We start from the raw sequence: 17,900 nt of genomic DNA, 5'->3' as shown, positions 1-17,900 counted from the left end.
TGGCTCCTGTTCAAGGAACAGGTGGCAGCTGTGGCTGGGAGGGCTTTTGCACAGCTTCATGTTATATGTCAATTGTACCTGTTCCTGGACAGTCAGTCGTGCCTTAGTCACCTCCCATATGAGCTATTGCAATGTGCTTTATATGGGGTTGCCCTTGAACAGCATTTGGAACCTGCAGCTAGTTCAAAATGCAGCAGCAACGGCATTTATGTGCACACCTTGATCAGTGCATATTATACCTCTGCTCTGCAAGCTGCACTAGTTGCCAGTAGGCTTCCAAGATCAATTCAAAGTGCTGATGGTTATATAAAACCCTTCATGACACAGGGCCAGGTTATTTGCGGGACCATCTCCCCCTACCCATCCCATCAGATCTGGAAATAAAGGCATGCCTCGTAAGGCCTGGAAGACTTGGTTCTGTTACTGGGCTTCAGAGTTGGGACATACAGCATTTCATAAATAATTCCAACTATTGATTGATTGATTGATTGATTGCCTCAGCAGGTACGAGAACCTAGCCAACCATGGCAGAACATGGAAGCAAAGCAGGGTCAGATTTTAGGACTTGGACAAGGGATCACCTGAGAATTGCTGGCTAGACTGGGAAGTAAAAAAACAAACAAAAAAACAAAACTCAGAAGATAATGGTAAATCACTTTTATAATGCTACCAAGAAGGCTGCAGGGATGCAGTCACCAAGAGTTGAGCTTAGCTTGAACAGACCTTTACCTCCACCTTCTTGATTACTTAATGTTATTTTTTTTTAATCTTATCATATACTAATAGCTGTCCCTGCCCAAAAACACACAGAACACACACTGATTTTCCAAGATTTTTAAATGCATGGAGAACTGCTATAGTGACAGAAAATCCATGCCACAAAAATTAATAATTTGAAGGGAATCAATTTAGAACAGTCACCAAACCTTAGAAATACAGGTAGTCCTCACTTAACAATCCTAACTGGGACCAGAATTTCTGTCACTAAGCAATATGATAGTTAGGCAAAACATCATGTGACTGCACCGCTTAGCAACAGCAGTTTCAGTAATGCAGGTTGAGGTCATTAGGCCAGAACTGCACTGTCATTAGGCGAGGACCTCATGCTTCTCCTGCCTTGTCACACTCACCTTCACTTCAGCTCCCCCCACCCATCCATCTCCCCCCATCTCTGCCCTTTTGGGTGTCCTGTGCTCTGCTGCCCCTGCCACCCTGCACTCTGCCACCCCTACCACCCTGTGCTCTGCCTCCACTGCTGCCCTGTGCTCCACCAACCTTGCTGCCCCATGCTCTGCTGCCTCTGCCACCCCTGCTGGGAAGAAGGCCTCACACAGCCAGCAGCGGCATCACAAGGGTCCAGGCCGGGCAGAGCTCAGCAGTGGGAGGAAGAAGATGGTGAAGGTCACCTGGGGGTGGCAGGGATCATAGAGTGTGGGGCAGCAGGGACAGCAGAACATGGGGGGCAGCAGAGGTGGTGGAGTGCAAGGCTTCCAAAAGAGCAGAGAAGGGGGGAATAGGCGGGTGGGGAGTTGAAGCACACCCTGCAGTCATAAATCTGGGCAGGCTGTCAAGCACCTGAATTTTCATCACGTGACTGCAGAGGTGTTGCAACGGCTGTAACTTCAAGGACTGGGCATAAGTATCAATTGTTCAGCATTGTCATAACTTTGAACGGTCATGAAGGAATGGTCATTAAGTGAGGCCTACCTGTAACAATGAATATATAACATTTTTTCTTCCATAACTCTCAAAGAGGGCTCCAGGTTCAACAGTTTACATCCATCCTTTCATAATCTTTGTGGGTAGTCTTATCATCAGACTCTTGTATTTAATAGATTGTAAATCTACGACTTCCAAATATTTTATTCCCTCCCCCCCCTTTTTTTTACTGTACTATAACAGCTTTCTGGGTTGTTGGAGCTATATAAGACCTAGTCAGTATGTTTCTTCACTCAGCCATATTAGGTTATCTTTGAAAGTATACAAAAGGTCATAGAAGATATGGTTGAGCTATAATGTTCTGAATGTGTTGATGAGACTCTTTAAAACATTCAAAGTGCCTGATCAATTAATAGCATATCCCTTTGCAATGGTTCTTTTGAAGAAATGACAGCCCCTATCATTAGATTTATGGCGTCCTTAAGTACACCTGCCATAAACAGCTCCTATTATAAAATCAGGTTGACTGTGCAAATTGACCTGAGATAAACTGGAACCTCTTAGGCTGAGAAACAGGAGGATGCCTCATCTCTCCTATCCTGCAATATGGCAAGAGGCAGACATTGTACACAAATATGGCATTAGAACAAAAAGTCATAGCTTCAGTTTCCAAGAACATGGATATTGCTTGGCTTACTAACAGCTGCTGTAGAGAGTTAACAAATCTGTATGCTGGGCAAAGATGTCCAAGGGCTTGATCAGTGCTGACTGAACCCTGAAAATGGAGTGGAAGAAAAAAGAGCAGAGACTTTTTGTAGCCCAAAGAGTTCAGGGAAATAGCTGAGATACCCTGGAAAGGGAAGAAGTAATAATTATTAGGAAGATGTCTCAAGAATCTGAGGATGTCATAATGCTGCTCACCATGCAGGAAACACTTAATCTTCTTAAAAGCATAGTCAGGAGACTTATGATGGGTCCTCGAAGTTCTGGCCATTGCAGTGTCCCTGCAGTCACATGATTGTGATTTGGGCACTTGGCAACTGGCATGCATTTATGATGGCTGCAGTGTCCTACGGCCACATGATTGCCATTTGTGATTTTCACAGCCAACTTCTAACAAGCAAAGTCAATGGGGAAGCTGGCAGGAAGTTGCAAGTTGTGACCACATGATATTGCACTTAACAAATGTGTGTGATTTGCTTAATGACCACAGCTAGAACTGACATCATAAGTTGGCACAGTCATGTGATGTTGTGCTTAACGACTGCACTGTTATTGACCGGGTTGCCAGTCTCAATTGTGGTCAGTAAGTATAAGCCATATTAAATTGTCACTTAAACTTGGTGTCTCCATCTAATGAAGACAACTCACCATTAGCAGTAGATGTAGACTTCATGGTAGTATGCCTGTTTAGCATTCCTCTCAGCTCCTGATATTTCACGGGGATTTAATTGTGATCATCTATTCTTCCTTTGACATGACATCATCAAATAATATCTGAACTATCGTTGCAGCAACTGCATGGCCTCTCTGCACCATATTCAGAGGAAAAAAAGAAAATATATTTTCAAATAGTATTCACTGGATCCAGTTTTCACTAATTCACACTGCTCATGAATGACCCCAGGTGTATATTGGCCAAAAAGACAATTCATGCACTGCCTTCTTTGTGGTCAACCTATATGTTAATGCCAGGACCTCCGAACAATATAGCCACAGCAAAGGATAATGGCTGGAAATTTTACTGACAGTTTGATTTAGTACAGCATAGTACAGCAACCATTTACAGCCTACAGAAAATATAAACTGGGAAAGAAAAGCAGTATCATACCATTTCAGAACAGAAACATATTGCTATAGCAACTCAGTATTTTCTCTGGGGCTCTTTCTTCTAAGAAATGCTATAAGTGCACACCACTAAATTGCAGGGTGTCTATGCATACTTCTCCAGGGATGGAGATGAATATTAAAAAGGGTTCACACAGAAAAACAGCTTTACAAATAAGCTTTGCCCAAAGATGTGGGTGGCTTTAAAATTGCTACTTAATTTTCTGAAACAAATGTGAACAGACATTCCATTTTTAAGGGTTCCAAAGACTCAGCTGTATAGTGAAGACAATATGTTGACTGCAGCTAGGCTATTTTCAATATTTTTGTCTTGAATTAATATCAGGTGTTTTGTTCTGCTTCCTTTGATCTACGGTGGTGTCATTTCTTTTCCATTGTTCCTACTCCATGGCTCTCAAAGTCTCTTTCCATTCATATGCCAATCCTGATCCAATGAAAATTTGATTGCTTTTAACCCTTCATAGTTATGTTCATAAGCTAAGACCTAATGCTGTTCCTGACTGATCCACCCTAGCTCTGTTGCTTTATTTCTAAATTCCACTGTCCTAAAATATAGGGTTAAATCCCCTCCAGACCCCAAGTCTGATCCAGTCAATAAAAAATTAGGAGTATCAGAGATCTACACTAAAGAAGAGAAAAATAATGGAGCAGACTTATGTATCCCACTTCACAGTTCCAGTGAGCATTTACCTTTATGCTCAGAGTACCAGTGTCTGTTTTTTTCCACTTCTTAGGCTCAGTTCAAATGGTTAGGAATGAGCTGATAAATATTTGATGTTTTCTTTTTCATGTATGAAGTAGCCTTAATATATTTCTTTTTTTAAAAGAAGCCTTAAGCCAAAATATTGTCAAGCAAATTCCTTGAAAGAAGCTTATCTTCCTCCTCTCATCATTATCATCTCTGAAGGATACCAAAAACCATAGAACAGTGTCAAATCAGAACTCTGCCTTTGAGTAATACACAATGAGGAAAAAATATCAATATTATAATGAAAGAACTGGAAGTATAACACTATACATGAAAAGAGAAGCTTTTATCAAATCAAAGAGCTCAGTTGATACAACTATGATAATTGAAGAAAAATAATGCTTGAACAGAACATGCATCTGTTTTACATTTCTTCCTATCGCTTTTGCTGGACTCTTGTCAATTTCATCCGGTTTAAAGAAAAAACCTAACAAAGAAAATGCCTCAATTCCCCATTCCACTACTGAATCTGGGGAAAACAACAACTGAAAAACAAAGTGGCAGGTTGCCTCAAAGGCAGAGAGGAACAGGTCGGCCTACTAAAACACACCCCAGTCAACTGGCAAAGAGGCATGTATGTAAGGCAGAATGAAGTGCCACAGGCAGACCAGATTGCTCTGCTTGGATCAGTGGAGGGAGAAAACACTAATTCTGATGCAGAACAAGAAAATTCCAGTGGATGTTGTCTTCCCAGAGGGCTAGAGACAGATTGAGAACTATATCAATTCCTGACTTCCCAAAACAATATGTAGCCAGTCCTTGAGCTGGGACAAGCAGGGAGTGCAGATCAGCCCTCAATCTTACAATAGAAAGATTATCTTCCAACTTGCTGGGTTTCACATCTTTTCTCTTCCATCAATGTTCTATTGTCCTATTAGCATATTGTTGTTGAAAACTGTATGTATAATAAATGAACAGCTGGATCAAGCACGAGTCTCTAAGTATGGCTTCTCCCTGCTTAATGCTGCATGTATTTGTGCTCTCTGTGTTGATGTTTGCATGTGTCACACTCCTCTGTCTGTTTACAGAGGCAACTGTCTCTCAATTATCCTTCCTCCTTTTCCAGCTCCTCTTGTTCCTCTTCCTCTCTCCCTCCTGTGGAGGGTGATATTACTGTAGAGGAATATGCAAATCTATATGAATCAAGTCTTCTTTGCTACTCAATTTGTAGGGCAGATATGTGCTGTAGAAGATTTATGACCAGGATTTCTTTTTTCTTTTTAATAGTAAAATATCTGGAGATAAATTTATTGGTTCATTTATACCCATAAAGAGGTATAAATGAACCAACAAATAGGGCTTTGCCTTTTCACAGCAATATGGGATCTCTGCAAAGACTTCACCTTCTTTGAAGTACTTCTCAGAACAGCAATATTTATTTATTTATCAAATTTATATGGCCGCCCATCTCACAAAAAAATGGGCGGCATAAAACAATGAAGTAAAACAATAAATATATGAACAACAATCATTATTAAAAAATATAAAAACAATCATTATTAAAATATATAATGAAGAAGGCCTGCCTCCTGGGACCCGCCAAGTGTAACTCCCTAGCAGATGGGATCCACAGCATGCCCTGTCTGCCAGATCTAATGGGGCAGGCAGATGTAACCAGGGAGAGGCGGTCTCTCAGATAACCTGATCCCATGCCATGAATATGGCCACATAAAGTTGTGTGGTCACTTGGCCAGTTGAAGAAGAAGTTCTGCAAAGAAAATGTTTCTGCTGCTATGAGCATATAAGATCTTCTTGAAGGGAAAAGAACTCAGATGTTCCAGCTTTCTTACGCATTTTTCAAAATTCTTTGGATTCTTTTCTGGACGTAGGATAAACAGTCGTTGGCTTTTGTTCATCTCCTATATTGCCTGGGCAACTGAACAACTCATATGTCCTTTATCTGAATGTGAGAAATTTGTTGTTGTTGTTGTTTAGATTTAGATGCTGTCCAATTCCAGAATGACTCCAGGCAGCTTATTCTGAAAAAAAAAAACAAATCAGTAAGAAAAAAGTTCATAGCAATCTGGACAAACCACACTTCATAAATACAGTCAGCAGGGGTTCCACAACTGCCCTACCTCAAGGCCTGTGAGAACAGCCAAGTTTTAAGGTCTTCCAGAACATAATGAGGGTGGGAGCTGCTTATACCTCTGGAGGGATGTCATTCCAGAGGGCAAGCGCTGCAACATTTATGAAGGAGAAAAAGAAATGTACTTTCTGGAGATTTAAGTACTACCATTTTATGAAGTGCAGATCATTACTATCTAAGGTAATAAGCTGACAATGTGCAGTAATTCATAGCTGACAACTTGGTAAGTTTTCAGAGTGGATGTAAAAGGAATCACGAAGATCCTGTTGCCAAAGTGTGGATGATATGAAGCCTGAGGTAAATTAAGTTCTTTCCAGTTTAATATATCATGTGCAGTGGGTGATATTCAGGAAGCAAAATGGTTCAGGAAAAATGGAAAAGTGCTCTTCCTAAGCATGCATGTATATTGGTATACATGTGTGTATGTCTGTGTGTATACACACACAAAAAACACATGGGCCCTAGAGACTGCTAAACAAAGGCTCACAGCACTGGCTGCCAGGCTAAGGAGATACACTAGAGAAGCAGAGGCCAAGAAGATAAATGCCCTCTTCTCCAAAGAACCTTCCAAGGTGTACTCCCAACTGCAGTGCAACCACACAGTAACAGCAGAGCCACCAGCAGCGGAAACTGAACAGTACTGGAAGAACATATGGGAGAAAGAGAAGACATATAACATCAGTGCAAAGTGGCTGCAGGACCTACCACAGCAATCTCCCAGAACAGGAATCAGTCACCATCACGGTAGCAGACATCCAACAGCGGGTCAAGAACATGAAGAGTTGGATAGCACCTGGCCCAGACATGATCCACACCTACTGGCCAAAGAAACTAACAGCGGTTCATGAATGCCTAGCAGCACAGATGAACCAGCTGCTAGCAGCAGACTCCTACCCAGACTGGCTAACACAAGGAAGGACAGTGCTGATCATGAAAGACCCTCACAAGGGAACAGGACCATCCAACTACCAGCCAATAACCTGCCTCCCCACAACATGAAAAGTCCTATCAGGCATCCTAGCCACCAAGCTACAAGACCATATGGGTACATGAGCATAGAAGGGCATTGGGAACAACACCAGAGACTCAAAACACCAGTTGCTCATAGATAGAGCAGTCACGCAAGACTCAAGGTCTAGGCAGACCAATCTGAGCACAGCCTGGATTGACTACAGGAAAGCCTACCACTCAATACCACACACATGAATTTCTGAATGCCTGGTATTATACAGAGTCAACAGGACACTAAGGACCTTCCTCAAGAACTCAACGGGACTGCAGAAGACAACATTGGAAGTCACCTCAAGACAGCTCACACAAGTGGCCATCAAGTACAGCGTATACCAAGGTTATGCACTGTCCCCGCTGCTGTTCTGCATAGGCTTAAACCCCCTCAGCCAGATAATCACAAGGACTGGATATGGATACAAGTTCAAGAGTGGAACTAACATCAACCACCTCCTCTACATGGATGACATCAAGCTGTATGCTAAGAGTGAACGAGGCATTGACTCACTGATCCACTTGACATGGACCTACAGTGAGGACATTGGGATGTCATTCAGACTGGAGAAGTGTGGTCGAATGATAGTAAAAAGAGGGAAGGTAATTAAGGCTGATGGGGTGGAACTATCACAAACCACATAGCAGACATAGAGATCAGCTACAAGTACCTTGGTATCCCACAGTCACATAGGAACCATGAGGAGGAGGCAAGGAAGACAGCAACATCCAAGTACCATCAATGGGAAGAACAATATCCATGCCATCAACACATATGCTCTGCCAGTCATCAGATACCCTGCCGGTATAGTGAGCTGGCCAAAGGAGGACATGGAGGCTGCCGATGTGAAGACCCAGAAGCTCCTCACAATGTATGGAGGTTTCCACCTAGAGACTGTACACCAGGCAGAAAGAGGGTGGGCGAGGTCTGATTAGTGTCAAAGCCACTGTCCTGGATGAAACCCAGAGCATCCAGGTGTACACCACTAAAATGGCACCCAAAGATAAGCTTCTGAGGGAATGCCTAAGGCAGCAACAGACATGGGAGGAAGTTCAAGCAGGGAAAGTGCCATGGCAAGGCAAGCCCCTGCATGGGCTGTACCATTGACAGATAGCTGAGGTGGCTGACATTAGGAAATCCTACCAGTGGCTGGAAAGGGCTGGACTAAAAGATAGCACTGAGGCACTAATCATAGCAGCACAAGAACAGGCCCTAAGCACCAGATCCATAGAAGCAGGGGTCTACCACACTAGACAGGACCCAAGGTGCAGATTGTGCAAAGAAGCCTCAGAGACAGTCCAACACACAGTGCCAGGGTGTAAGATGCAGGCAGGAACAGCATACAGTGAATGGCACAACCAAGTAGCTGTCATTGTGTATGGAACATCTGCACAGTGTATGGGCTAGACCCTCCCAAGCCCAGATGGGAAATTCCACAAAAGGTTGTGGAGAATAACAGGGCTAAGATCCTGTGGGACTTCCAGATCCAGATAGACAGGCAGGTATTGGCCAATCAACCAGACATTGTGGTAGTAGACAAGGACCAGAAGACAGCGGTGGTGATTGATGTAGCAGTGACAAGTGACAGCAACATCAGGAAGAAGGACCATGAGAAGCTGGACAAGTACCAGGGCCTGAAGGAGGAACTAGAAAGGTTTTGGAAAGTAAAGGCCAAAGTGGTCCCAGTAGCGCTAGGAGCAGTCAGGGCTGTGACTCCTAAGCTGGGAAAGTGGCTCCAACAGATCCCAGGAACAACATCAGAGCTCTCTGTCCAGAAGAGTGTGGTGCTAGGAACAGCTAAGATACTACACAGAACCCTCAAACTCCCAGGCCTCTGGTAGAAGACCCAAGATTGAGGAAGACACATACTACCCATAGAGATGACAGGGGATTTTTTTTTTATACACAGAAACATACATACACACACACACACACAAACTTTATTCAAAGTCACATGTAATTAGAGGAGGTGTTCTCAGTTTGATGATTGGAAATTTAGCAATAGATGTTCCTCCCATCCTCCCTTAGTCTTTCACATACATATATGCAAAGTGCATTTGAAATAGATATATACATGAATACCCCTATTCTCTATACATCATACATTTTGGGCTTCTCTTTCTCTAGACTCAGGTGAAAGATAGTGTGAAAATGCCTCAGATCAACAATAACCCTGTCCCACATACTGACTTCATCCCATATATTCTTGTGCTTTTCCCCTTCTCCCTCCTAGAAGACTGGGTAGCAAGAGACATGGTGTGTGAATTTTCTCCAGGCTATATGATCACACAGAGTGTTGTATTCATATTAAGGCTGATATATGTGCACTGTATCTTCAGACTTCCTTGTGAAGCATGTGGACCTCAGGAGAGGAAGCCGAGGAGCACAAAAACATAGAAGGTCAAGTTAATGTCTTTTCATTCAGAAAGGTTTTGTTTTTGTTTTTAAAAGACATTCTTACAGGCAATCAATCAGTGTATCATTTACTCCACCAAAAGCACAAAGATTGTTTAAATTTGATGTATTGTCGAAGGCTTTCATGGCCGGAATACGATGGCTAGTGTGGGTCTTCCAGGCTGTGTGGCCGTGTTCTGGAAGTTTTGTTTCCTAACGTTTTGCCAGTATCTGTGACCGGCATCTTCAGAGGGCAGGAGCACAGACAGGAGCAGTTCTCTCTGTGCCCAGGATGATGTGACCCTGTTGTGGGTATTTATAGAGATCAGCGAGGGTGCCTGAAGGGTGTGTGTGTGGGGGGGGGGGGTTGTTTAAATTTATTAAAAACAGTCCAAAGAAATACAGATAATCCCTAAAACACCCTGGAGAAATTACTAGTTGGAGGCTAGCCTTCTCTTTTACATGCAGTCCGAAGGAAGACAACCCAAATATATACTTATCACCTCACTCAAAACTCATTCCTGTAGGAATGTCCCCTTTGTGTGCATTTGTGGAGCACTTCTGATTGTGAATCTTATACAAATCCTCCAGATTTTTGTGTTGATTCAACAGTGCTATTGGTTTGAGGGGAGCACTGATGTGGTAGCAGTCCTTTTACTTTACAGCAGCCACTGAAATTTGAAAGCCAATATTGTCTCTTTACTTTTCTTATATATAATAATATTTTTTATTGAAGTTTAAAAATACAAAGATAAAAAACTAATACAAAGGAAAATATAAAAAAGGAAAAAGAATGAAAAGTACAGAGAAAAAGAAAAAAAACAATAAAGAAAAAAATATATAAAGAAAAGAAGAAATGAGTTCCTCCTCCACCAAGACAAGTACAAATAGCTTTAGTAACTATCACTTCTGATATTTCAACAAAAGATCTCTTCTTCCTATATTTCATCTCTTATCAATATCAATAAACAAATTATAAAGCCTCGTCATTCAGTTCTAATCAACAAAAGTCCATTAAGAGTTACCAGAAATAACAACACATATATTTTAACCTTAATCAGATAAATCAGTTTTATATTCCTTTACTTTATTTTTAATACAGTAACTTATCACTTTCTCTAAAACTACAGGAAAAAAAAAGTTCTTCCCATCTCTTATATCTTATCAATAAATCTTTAAAGCCTCATCATTCAATCCTGGTTGAGAAAAACCCATTAAAAGCTACTAGAAAGAACATTATATATATATATATATATATATATATATATATATATATATATATATATATATATATTTAACCTTGAGCAAATAAGCCAACTTTATATTCCTTCTTTTTGCTTTTAAAACTCTTTATGTTTATTCCCTTTAAACAGTCCCAAAAGCTGATTCTTTTCATTTTCTCTTTGCCTTTCCTCAGGAACTCCTTCATAAATGTAACATGTCTCTTTTGTAAGTCCAAAATAAGAAAGTGGTCCAAATCACTCTTCTGATTTATTATTTGTGTGTCCCTTTTAGTTATTAAACTAAACCATCAGCTGATTTTATTTATAAATCCAATGTAACATCTTTTTCCATATCATTCTTGTAACTTGTCATTTTCAAATCCAAATCCAAAACACCCAGATTCTCAGTCGTATCCTCTTCTATCTCCTCTTTTAAGCCCATTTTTATGGTAGCAGGCAATCTTAAGAAAAATTTCTGAGTGCATTGTTCCCAAATTTCCTTGAATTCTTCCAAAGTTAAAATACTTTTCTTCATTCTGTATTAGTGGGTCTCTTCTCATCTAATCATAATCTTTAGTTCTTTCTGGTTGCCTCTAGCATCCAGCCTTCAAAGTCCCCTCTTATCATGTTTTTCACCAATCCACAACGTTTTCCCACAGGAAGATTTCTTACCCTTAGATTCAAAATCTTCATATATTTTTAATAGGATTTTAAACAACCCATGGGAAGTATTCTTATAATTAATTTCAAAATTTTATTTCCAATAGATCTGGCCCCTTAGCCTGTTTATAACTTTCCAAACTCAATGTTCTAATCAACCTTTTGCTTTTTATTTCAAAATAATTTTTTTCAAATACTTAAGCTTACATAAAACTTCTTTCTTTGAGGACTAAAGAAGTATCACCCAGTGTGATGAAACTTCTTGTTCTGAAAGTTCTTAATGTCCAAAAAGCAGTTAACAAGCAATTTCCAGAAGTGATAAAGAAAGGAAGTGGGTGAACCCAGTGTCTGTTTCGAAGCTCCAAACTGCGGCTTGGGCAAAGCTGACTTTCCCTCATCTCCCAGAACAATAAAATCCACCAGAGACCCCTGTTTTATTAGTCATATGGGGAGCCTCTGTATGGAGTGTTTGTGGGCAATCCCAGGTCCTCCCCTTTACCTGGAGAGGAATTTTGAGGCACCAGTGTGTTCACTGGTTCTTCGTTCTGCTGTGGTCATTGGTTTACTGAAAGTAGGGCCATCTTCAATCCGCCATTGCTTCCCCGTAAATCCAGAAAAAGTAATATTGTCTCTTTACTGAACAACAGGCTTTAATTAAATTAATGGATTAATTTAGAAGCGAGTATCCTAATTCATTAACATCCTAAGCCAATTTTGTAACTGTAATTTTATGAAATTGAAAGCAGTTTGAAATAAAAAATGTGGAACAAGGCCTCTGGTACACAAATGATTGTGCTGGGGGTCAATTATTTTGCCACCATTGTGAATTAATAGCATCTGCTTTGTGACACTCCATCTTATACAACTCTTTTCAAGCAAAAGAGTTACCTAGAATTACTGCAGGCAGCAATGGATAAACTGTAATTTGCATCTTAATTAACATTTTGGGGAATGAGGAGGCACAATGAGAGTCGCAATAGAATTATTTTCTTTGTACCTTGTGACACTGAAACAAGCAAAGAAAATTGCTATTTGGTAAACAAAGTGAACTGACTAAAAAATATCTCTCTGATTCCATAAACCCAAAAGCTTGCAAAGGCAATGAGTACACACCAAGGGTTTTATTCTGGTTTCAGCACACACTTTCCAAGCTTCTGCAGGTAAAACAGAGATTAATTCATAGGAGAAAATGAATGAATATCTGAAAATCAGGTTACTTAATTCTCGTAGGCCCCCCTTAAGATGTTCAGGTTACAGTATTCTAATGACCACTGTTTTTAGACCAGGAGTGGGCAATCAATGGGATATATGTGCCCCACCCCCACCCCAAATAAAATGCATTGCTGAAATTAAGTGGCTAATCACTGATTGATGTCAGCACTGTTTTTATTGCTATTGTCATTGAAATGAAGAACAAAAACATGCATTAAAGCCACTGATAGAGTTCACATACTGTATCTTTTTTGCATTAAAAATTTTCACCCATCCAACACATCCATAGACAATCAGACTGGGCTGAATCCTTCACCCCAGCGCCCACCATGTCCTTTGTGGCTCTTACAGCCCAGTCCTTTAAAAAAGAAGCACAGTTTCCTGTACAAAAAAAGAGATTGTCCCTACTGTTCCAAATCTACCAACTCTGTGTTCGTGAGTTCACTCGTTTCTGCTTCTTTCTTGCCCACTTTTGTTTTCCCCAAGAGTTCACAACCTTTTCTGTCTATAGGTTGTAGAGAAGATTCCTGTAGGAATATGTTCCTTGGGAGCAAGTCTGGATGAAGAAGGTTTCTCAACAATGGTTTCAAGATCAAACTAGATATGTTTAGTTCTATTTTTCAATTCATTCAGTTAAAAAAATAATTTAAAAATGGATTTTTAATTTTTCTTGGTGGGGGATGGTAAGAAAATTAGTACTGCATCTAAATTATTGTGTAGTTTGGCCCCACAGTGATATAATGGAAAGAACTGGATTTTCTCTTTTTATATCTACTAGGGAGGTATAAATCTGCTTGTTCTATTTTCTTTCACATCCTATTAAAAAAAAAAAAGTCAGGTTTTTCAATTTCGTTTACAAATATTTTTGCAAATGTTGGCAATTTCTTTTTAAAAAATCTAAAAACAGAATGATAATGTAATAGATATATAGGGATTAATTAAAAAGAAAAGAAATACATAATCCTTTGCATTAATACCTAGTTTTTCTTTGAATAGTCTATAGTGTGCAGATAGACTATTTTATAGCAGTTATATAACTATCATAAGACTATCTTTATCCACAACAGATGTCAACATTCTCCTCCCTTCCTCCCTCATCCTACATGGATGTTTTTGTCATCTGCTTTCCATATGACCTAAGAGACAAAGATCACAGAATCTATAATTATATAGGGCAAGTTTTGGGGGCTTTATTCTGATAAATCGAATGCAGCAGCAAACTAACTCTGAACTATTGTGGCTCCAGTATTAACTTCTTGAGAGCCTCCTGAGGACAGGGCTCCTGGACTGTTGTTCAACTATTGGTACTGAACTAACTATTATAGGTCATCAAGAGTTTGTTGGTGGCTGAATTTTGACAATATGCTGGTAATGCTGTCCTTTATCTCTCTTTGCCAGCTAGTTACGAGGAGTCTGTAAATCATTACCTGGTTATAGAAATGGGTTAGATGTGAGCTATCAAACTGAGGCTCATTGCAGACGTGACCAAGTTACCATTGCTCATTAGAAAAAAATATCTAAGACTGGGAATTTACTGGAGGTATGCAAAGACTGACTTTAAGAGCCAGATCCAAGAAACACTCTCCCTCACTCTGGTCCAAGAGTAGTAATTCCAAATTGTTCTAGGTTCCAGACTATGACTGTGGAAAACAGAGCTCTGCTATCTCTGTGACAATGTTCCTTGTACTGTTAAAAACAATCCTCATCGATTTTAATTGAAATGCATCCATGCCTCGGTAGAAAAAAGTTTGTAATTTCTTGGAGGAATTTCATTCAAAGACTCATTTGGAAATGATTAAGCCGTGTTCCCAGCACAATTTTATGCAGGAGCTCCCCCAGGTCCTTAGAGCAGGAGTACACAGGGTCCATCCACTCAAGGGCTTTGCTAAATTTTGCATGGCATATAAAAGCTGCACTCCAAAAGTAAGAGGGGCTGGAGTACACTTTGGGAAAAGGATTCAGGCGTTTTAAGGGACAAAATGGATTCTTTAAATACCTGCAATTCTTAAGGTACCCATTTGCCCTTAACCCCTTCTTTCCCAAAATGCAAACAAAACGTTTTTCTATTTTTGGTCCTGCCCATTTTGTTTTTTTCTAATTTGAACATACAGTGTTGCATGTTTGCTCTTACCCAGATAAATACTTTGTACTTTGATAGATTCTGATGGAAATGAAAACTGATTTGAAAGTGGGTGAATTCAGCTAAAAAAGAGTGAATGGAATTAGAAATCATACTGTATTAAAATCTTATAACAAAGAAAGTCAGAAAAATTGCAGTATTTCTCCAGAGTACCATTAAGTCTAATTCATAAATATCCTTGATGTGTGGACAAAATGTGTTATTTTGTTCTATATTCCATCCATTGAGCATGACCCACGTATAGTGCATATGTATACTATATTAGGTGAACCCAATCATACATGCATGTTATCATCTATTCATTTTTTTGTTTGACAGCCTACATGTAAGAAACTGGTGGTAAAACATATCACCAGCCATGCAGTTTTCTGCTATTTTCCTGGCTCGTTATGTAGTTATTGTATTTATTTTCTTCCACTTCTCCAAATTGGATTTTTCCATTTTATCCTTGGTAAGAAATTGCAACTTGCCAAGACTTCAGGGACTCTCATGATCAAAGAAGGATTCTAACCCAATTGTTTTCATTGTTGGCAGTGCCAGCTTGAGGGAATATGGCACTTCTAGGCCACATTGAGCAATGGTGCCACCTTCCACCAATGTGAATATTTGCATTTTTAGAATTATTTGGAAGAAGGGGAGACATTGCCACTCCCTAAGCTTTGGTGCTCTAGGCCAGTGCCTACTCATCCTTAGCCTAAAGCCAGCCCTGATTATTGGATATGGGAGCACATGTACATGGAAACATTATATCATATAGTCATAAGGCCATTCCAAGTAATACCAGAGAAACAGAAACCTGTGTACAAAAAATAACCTTACACTGCTGTGAAAGTGTGAGTACTTTTACAGTGAAAAATAGAAAATGGAAAACTTCTGTCAAGCACATACATTTAAAAAGTCCATGAAGTTTTATTCCATCCCAGAGAAAATTAACATAAGCCAGATTTAATTCTAAGTAGTATTGATCCCATGATAGACTTCTTGGAACAAAATAGTTACATTCAATCCCAATAGATCCATTATAAAATTCTCTTTACCCCTGAGTCATGTATATGAAGCAGATAGATTTTTGGTCGAGGAATCCAAAAACAGATGAAGAACAGAAATGGTGGGCCATTTTGTTGTCCAGAATAAACCTGTATACAGGAAGGGGAGGTTTATTTTAAAAAAAAAAAATCATTGCAAAGCAAAAGCTATGGCAATGCTATTCTGGCCTCATGAGATTTCTAACAGAGATACTGCAGTACTAAAGAAAGAGTGTATTTGTCTCTGCCGAGGGCCATAACAGCTGTCAGCTTCTAGTTAACCTTGGCTGATCTCAAAAAGTTAAGCAGGGACAGACCTGTGTAGTGCCTGGATGGGGGAATCACCTGGAAATTCCAGAGCTGCAGCTAGGCTAAGAAGATGGAAAGGGAAATAAAAAAGGAAAAAGGCAGCAGTAAATCACTTCTACAACACTGCCTAAAACTGGATGGAAGATGAGGTCCACTCCAGGGGATCTCTATCTTTATCAAGAGTGATGGTCCCAATGGTAACCCCTGTTCTCATAGATTGGCCACAGCCTCTGAAAGACTTTAGCTTAAGAATCAAAATGAAATGAAATAAAATAATGTTTTGTGCTAGACAGATCTCTGTCTTTATATAGATATAATTACTGGTCTGGGCTGAGGAGAACTGTTCTCACAGTTGCAGTATCAGTTCCCTTCACTTCATTATTTTGCAGCAATTAGAGACACTGTTGTATTTTTATGTCCTTAAAGTTTATTATAAGTGATCGATGTAATACCAGAATGCCTATAAACATACCTATGTTTTCTTTTTTCAAAGTGTTCTTTGTTTGATTGCTTCAGTCTGGATGAGACATGATGTGAAAGGTTGAGAGCCACCCAACTAGACTTTTTAAAAACTTTATCAATAACTTGTAAGCAACAGAGCAAAATTCTGTTTCTTAGCACTGGGAATAGCATAACTGCATTTGGTAGAAGTTTCATGGGCATTACTGCTGAGCTCCCTATCTTATGAAGAGGTCATTAGTCTTTTCATTGAAAGAAGGGAATTATTCCTAGACAATTTGGATCAAACGAGAATAATCTTTAGATATCTCTAATGCACATGCCTTTTTCTGAAATGTTTCTCTTTTCTTGCTTTTTGACATCTACATTTTAATTGAAGCTAATCTCTTGGCTAATTATTTGGTAATGGCATTTTAAATGGCTTAGTCTTCTGTAACAGCCTGAATTCATGAGTCACTGCATTTCTACATTTTCCTCCTGGATTTTTGCATTTCGTTCTTTATACAAACAAAAACCTTGGGAAATTCGGAAGAAACAACATAAAATATTTGCAAGCTGGGAACGATAAAAGGTTTTTCATAAAGCCTATGTGTTCTTTTGGGGCAAAGGACAACCACAAACACAACAAACACAAAGGCAATTCAGCAACACATCTGAAAAACTAGCATAGCTGAAGCCACTAGGAAATTTGAGGTGAGCTCACATTTCCTTCTGGGTATCAAAAAAACATACTACAATAACCTCAGATACCAAATGATACCCTCAAGTATCAATTATTCATAATGTCAAAATGGATTTAGGGGGATATTAATTTTGACTGTATAGTTAATGTTATTTTTCTTTCTTAATGTAACTTAATGTATGTTAATTCTGTGCATAGTAATACTGAAAAATGTGGAGCTAGTTTAAAATACATACACAAAAATATTGACAATTTAAAATATACACACATTCTTCCTCTGTTCAGTGTTTCTCTTAATAATGACTTTTTAAATGAGACTTCCAATTCTTTTTCTCTCCAGAATCATTTTAGACAATCTTAGCAACATATTATGGAAATAATTAGGGCTTTTTTTTAAAAAAAAAAAAAGTCTTTATAAATAGTATTTAATCAAAACCATCCCATTATTC

Source organism: Python bivittatus, unplaced genomic scaffold (assembly GCF_059951505.1).
Source record: "Python bivittatus isolate LINGU-HERP-01145 unplaced genomic scaffold, Pbiv_v1 ctg000850_np1212, whole genome shotgun sequence".
Classification (NCBI taxonomy): domain Eukaryota; kingdom Metazoa; phylum Chordata; class Lepidosauria; order Squamata; family Pythonidae; genus Python; species Python bivittatus.
This window is presented reverse-complemented; position numbering follows the sequence as displayed.